The sequence below is a fragment of the Stegodyphus dumicola genome, chromosome 8 (genome assembly GCF_044657685.1).
Source record: "Stegodyphus dumicola isolate Sdum_Otavi_A_Nest chromosome 8, ASM4465768v1".
Taxonomy (NCBI): Eukaryota; Metazoa; Arthropoda; class Arachnida; order Araneae; family Eresidae; genus Stegodyphus; species Stegodyphus dumicola.
In genome coordinates this window covers 159,062,260-159,068,854 of record NC_140775.1, presented here as the reverse complement: position 1 = coordinate 159,068,854, position 6,595 = coordinate 159,062,260, and the positions used below count along the sequence as shown (strand labels likewise).

Genomic DNA, 6,595 nt, shown 5'->3' with positions numbered 1-6,595 from the left:
ACCAAAGAAATCCGCCTTGCCATTCCCGGGACTCGAATTCTGGACCTTCCAATTGCTAGCAGACGTGCTTTTCAATTACAAAGTTACAGGGATAAAATATGTTACATTCTTTCAAACTTAAAGGGCGTTTTGGAAGGCGAAGACTCAAACCCAAACTCTGATAGTGGCGGATTATCGTCCACCGTCTTTTAGTTCGGGCTACCAGAGCAAGAGATCAGAAAAATGTGCAGTGCCCTCTCCGGGTTTTGAACTTCAAACTTTCGTAGCCAGACTTGCTTCCCAGTTGCATCACGACAGCACGCGATAAGGAGGTAGAAAACATTGCAAAGAGAGTGACGCAATCCTATTTAATCCGAGATATATATTTCCCGTTTTCAATTATTAATTTTCATTTCTCTAATTGCAGGTCTTGAGAAAGAAAGACGAAACTATATTCTTTGAACGTTCCCTTCTCATGACAAGTTTTGTCAACTGATCTGTCCTGCCTGTGTTGCAGAGAGGTAGACGTATTGAAATGAAACATCTTACAGCTCTTTCTTGCTATAGCAGGTGCCTTATCATTACCTCCATATGTGTTGTCAGAAATAATCTCTTTTTGAGCTGATATCGAACTTTTTAGCACTAGAGAATAAATTGATAAATGAGAGGCGTTCAATAACTGCTGCGTTTACAAAAACGCAAAGTTAAACAAGGTAATTTCAATAAATCTTTTGCTTTTTAACTAATTTGCTACCAGTAAACACGTTTATGATCATAAACTTCATAATTTCGTTTTCATTTATTTCTGATCAATGCCATTTGTTTACCTCTTCATGACCAACTCTTACATCCGTTCATGAACATACATCAGCAAGTAAGTTATATAATTATTTTGATATAGATAATTTAAACTTTAATAATTTGTTCTTGAATCATGTGATGCGAATTAACTGTAAGAAAACTGTACCGTTCTATGGTTGTTATTATTTGTAAGAGATCTTATTGCTAACGTTTATACTGCATTTTAGTACACTGATATAAAAAACTGATCTTGAGCAGTATATTTTTGTATTTAGTTTGTATAAAGTGTTGGTTTGCTTTTAAAACATATAGGAGAGTCATTTTTGTTAACTTTTTTTGTCGAGATATGCAATTCCCATCATCATTTTTGTTTCATGCATAAATTGAGGGTAATTAAAGTGCTGTGTTTGATTTTAGAGAAAGATTCCGTCTAAAAGTCTAAACGCAGGTCGGATAGCAGCATGATCTATTTCTTATATATAGCATCGCTCTCCAAGCCCAGTTTTTTTTATGGAGGTGAACAATATTTTTTCTTTGGCAAAGTTTCTCATATCATATCTCCACTCATGAAGAATATTTTATTGATTAAATGGTTGAATATCTGAATTGTTTTATCAGACAGACATTACAGAAGGGAGAAATTCAGAATTTTCGGGTGAACTGTTATAATTTAAAAGTGTAGAATTGTCCATTAGCTAATTTCTGTCATCTTGGATAACAGAAACGCAATGTTTTTCAATGGAAGGGGGGGGGGGTTCAATTGAGTCAGATCTAACTCATTTTGATAACCGTTATATCAGATTTCATTGCATTCCTCTTCCTTTGTTTGTATTTGTATATATTTGTGTTTAGTTTTGTGGTTTTGCATTTTTTTAAGTTTTAGTATTTCCCATTTTTTTAATTCTTCTAATTTTGGTTAATTTTACATATTTATAGGGAATTTGCAAATTTATAGGAAATTCTGGTTTTGAATTTCACTTCTTTTGGGTCTTTGTGGAATTGGCTCTAAGTTTCTTACTCTTTGTATATACTGTTTAATTTTCAAGAATTGTGATTCTATATATATATACATATATACTAAAGAAATATTGATTATATTATCTCCTAATATTAATTTTAGTAGAAATATCTAAAAAGAGTGAACCCAGAGGTAGGAAGCTTAATTGCGAAAATTGTTTTAAAGTAACTTGAATGTAAATTGTTAAAAATGTTTTACGGGGACTTTAATTAAATCATGAATAACAAAATTTCAAACTTGAAAAAAGAAATTAAATTAAAAGCAAGTAATTGTTGCTATTGATCGGAAATTAGTTGACCTTTCAAGGGGAACAAACCAACTCTCGTTCAATTAACAATAATTGATAAATAACAGAAAACTGTACCGTTACCCAAGGTGTCTTATATATAATAAGATACAAATGAATTACAAGGCTTTAAAATTAACTTTCAAAACTTAAATTCAACTCTAACAACAGAAAAAGGGTAACTTTCGAATTATCGAGATAGACAGAAAGTGTTACTATAAGATTCTTTGATGTTGACTAATGAAATAACTGCAGATTAGGCCTGAAAAAGCAATCTAAATTTACTCAATAAAGGCAACATTATTACTTGTTTATTTTAATTTAATTTTCGAGTGTTTTGTCGTAATTATTAACCTCACCAACAATAACTTTAGCCGTAGAAGAAGAAGCCGTCATCTTTTTTTTTCTTGCAATAATTTTACGCTTTTAAAAAATTTCTTTTTAGCTTTCAAAGTTTTAATATTTATTATATATATATAAAAATTTTATTTCTCCTAAAAATATATTTATTCACGATAATAATAATAATAATAAATTTAAAAAATGTTTTGTTTAAAAAACGTTGTAGCCTAGAATAAAAATTACTGATTAAATTATCGAACGTTCGCATTCTTTTGCAAGTTAACCTTCAATGCCAAATATAGTTTCAAAGCTCATTGAGATAAATAGCAATGATAAAACGTAATGCGTTCTAGACTGAGAAGATATTCTTACGAATTTTGTATATATGTAAATAATGTTAGTGAAATTGTAGTATCTTCTGTATGTTATACAAAAGATACTACAGTTAACAATGAAATGCTTGAAAAATGGGAAGTCTCCCATTTTTCCCATTTTTAACTCCCGAAGAGTTAAGGTTATTGGGGCAAGTCTATTTAGCATTGAGGTAAATGGCTATCTCGCTAATTTGGCAAGAAATTGTCAAAATTCGCCACACTTGGCGCCCATTTGGCGACATTTTGGTCTTGTTCCTGTATATCTACAACTGGTGCTGTAATTGACCCTTATGTGTAACCGTATGCGACACTTATTTATAATTTGAACCGTACATGCGTGCGAATAATTTCAAGAAATGGGAGATACTAGCGGCGGTAGGTGGAGAACTATATAAATCTGGAGAAAGGACATCAAATTTTAGATTTTACCACATACAGAGAAAGAGGGAAAAACAGAAAAGAAAAAAAGTGCTCATGGTGCGCTTAAGAGAGAGAACTTTGAATAGTGATTTAACGTACTTAATCAAGTGAACTTATATTGAATCATATGAATGAAATGCTTAAAAATGGAAACAAAGTATTAATAATATTTTGCGTTAATTACAGTAAGAGTTATTCTGTAGCGACTGAAGTATTTAGCTTTTCTAAAAATGTGTACAATCAAATCCCGCTATACTGATTTCTCAATTGTTGCTTTCGTTCTAATAAGAAAAAAATTGGATCAGTCTCTCAAAACAGTTTAAAAATTAATTGATAAATCCCATTAGCATTGGCACATCTTCCTGAATATATTAAGAGTAATATTAATTAAAAGTTAATTACGATTATTATTAAGTGCAATTACTAAATTTTTTACATTGTTTTTTTAGTTTCAACACGCTAATAATTTTAGACAAAAAATTCCCACATTCAGGCTATGAGATATTTCTCTCGCCTTCTTAGCATGTCTTCGTAGTGTAGTGGTCAGCACGCTCGGCGAGTATTCGAGAGGCCCGTGGTTCGAGTTCGGGCGAAGGACTTGCTCCTTTTTTCATTTCTCCTACTTTCAAAAAATACCTAATGGTTCTACATGCCATTCACACATAAATTTACACATATAAGTCATGATTCAGACCCAGCCTTCGAATTAAATACTTCCGTCTCGTATATGCATTTGCAATTATGAATAAGCACTACCCTTGAACAGATTGTTGTCTGATATCTCAGCAGAAGAACTCGAATGGAATCAAAGAAATGATTCGAGCTCTTTGTTTTAATGTGTCAATGGCTTTTAGGCTCATCTCAATACGTAGGGCTAGTATTTTGCCTTACGTATTGAGCTGAACCTAAAAGCTATTGACACATTAAAACAAAGATATCCTTCAGTAGGATCTCTTAACGTAGGGCTAATTTAGATGTCCTGAATACGAAATGCATATCCGAAAACAATGGACGGACAAGAATTTAAAAAAAAAATTAAATAAAGAAAAAGACAATTTTGTTGGCTACACTTTTTAAATCAAATATACTGACAGTTAAATATTAAATTCTTAGACTGATATTTTTCAAATAATTATAAAATGCGTATGTAATCAATCATTAAATAACTTGCTTTAATTTAAATTCAAAATAAATAAACTATAAAAGCATCCTAGGCTTTGAGAGAAAATTTACTAAGTGGCCAAAAAAAATCTTGAAAATGAATGGTAATAAGTTAGTCTTTTCTCTTATTTATTAAATTTTTCTTTGACGCAGAAACAAAAATGCAGAAATCACTTAAACTATCTTCATCATCAAATTATCACTTAAATCACTTAAATTACCTTCCTCACGGACTGTAGATACTCATTAGTCAATTGAGTTATTTTTTTGCTAATTTTCAACTGCGAGAAAAAGCTATTCACATATAATTTTTTCTCAAACAAAGCGATTATTCTTAATGCAAAAATTCGTAACTGATCTTATTTATTTTTTGACAAGTAGGAATAAAAGAGCTAATAAAATCTGTATCTTTAAATCTTTGAATAGGATTTATATCACGTTGTAAATTAATTAGCACCATTTACACATTTTCTGGTACGTCATTATTGTTCGCTTTTATTGGGAATGAAACTAACATAAATTCGGATTTAATAACTAAAATCTTGAAAACTTTGCAAGACATATTTGCAGAAAATACATAATTGAAATGTCTTCGCAGGTCGCCAGTTTGCGACGACTGCTTTAAGGTACATTTTTAATGTGTTCGGGCTTTTCAAGAAATGAGTGCTAAACCTATCTCGCATTTTATTTTTGCTTAGATAGCAGAGAAAGGTAAGGGAATGAGAAAGATAAAAGAACGATAACGGGGTGATTTTAGCCTTAGGTATAATTTTCAGCTGCAGAAATTCTGAAAAAGCTTTGAAGGATGTAAAAAACTTTCAGGCCGATGTATCCACAAAGTTTTTTATATCCATTTTTTGACCGTTGGAATTTCGTTGTAGCCTTATGAAATCACATTAAATGTGTAGGAAATTAGATTGGGTCATATAGCTTGTTCATTGCATCCAGGGTTTCATCATGAGCCGGGTTTAATGAAACTAAACTAATAGGTTGCTACAGAATTTGACTGTATTTTATAATATTTGATGTTTAATAATTATTATTGATATTTAAATGCTACTTATATTCAGCGGATAAATACAATGTAGTTATTAATAATTCTCAAGGAAAAAAAATTTGGCAACAAATTATTTTTATATCTGGTTTTTTACAACCATTTGCTTCCACGTCCTAGTCAACGGGGTGCAGGGAGGTGGACCGTGCACGTTCGTTTCTTTTTCGGATGGCACAGGCTGTCCTCCAACCATCGATAGACAAACTTGTATCATCGATTACGAAAGTGAGCGTTGTTTATCGATTACGAAGATTTCAAATAAATAAAATTCAATAATTTTCCCCCTCATATCTACTCTGTCATACATAATTATTATTTTAAATCGTACATATACAATCACTAGACTCTAATATCTATTTTACAATCATGCATTATTGCTGCTTAGGGAAACATATATTATACAATATATTACATATATTACAAACATATATTATACATATATTAAACATATACAAATATATATTAATTTTCATTAATTTTTAGACTCTTCACATGCATAATTGCTGTTTTTTATTAACAAGAGAACTAAACTAATCATATCAATACTTTTGATCATTTTATCAGTAATATGAGCCAGTTTCTGTTTATTAAGACTTTTATAAGGGTCTCACAATGAATTAATTTGAATAATGGAAACAATTTAATGTATCGTAGAGATTTATTCCCATTGTTTGCAGTCTCGTATATAACAAGAAAAATATTAAATATGAAGGTAGGCTCTTTTCCTTTCTGCAGGATTTTCTATATACAGCCTTATTACAATTCCGCATAAAACGTAAACGAAGCATCGAGACTTCGTAAATGATTACAAAGTATATCAGCAGTTCCCCATCTATGGTGAAAGAAAAGTCACTGCCATCCGAAAAAAGCGGCTACCGGAGGTGTACTTGAACTCTCGAACAACTCTCTATCTTTTTCTATTTTCAAATATTATTTAATAGAAACTGAAGAAAAATTTGCTGTTTTCTTAGAATTTTGTCAAGTATCAATTTCATGCAAAAGCAACTGGACAGACAGTTCTTTTCTTGACTTCAAAGTTTGCCACGAATTGTCATGCAACAGTTGGTTCACCAACATCTGGGTCTGCCCTCTGGTGTCAAGATAACGGGTAATTAATTGTAAATCCAGGAGTTTTCTATAACAGTATTGTCAGTTTATCC

At 31.2% G+C, this 6,595-nt stretch overlaps 1 protein-coding gene across 2 annotated transcripts in view; it reads left to right on the top strand.

The window, feature by feature from the left end:
* The first annotated feature begins 405 nt into the window (after window positions 1-405).
* LOC118194679 (protein SSUH2 homolog) overlaps window positions 406-6,595 on the top strand; it is a 41,873-nt gene continuing 35,683 nt past the window's right edge. Inside the window, exon 1 of one of the 2 annotated variants that reach the window (XM_035365851.2) lies at window positions 406-692. The gene's annotated coding sequence lies outside the window, so the exon portion shown is untranslated. Of the gene's footprint in view, window positions 854-6,595 lie in introns of both variants that reach the window. The other variant, XM_085822638.1, reaches the window with a different exon arrangement.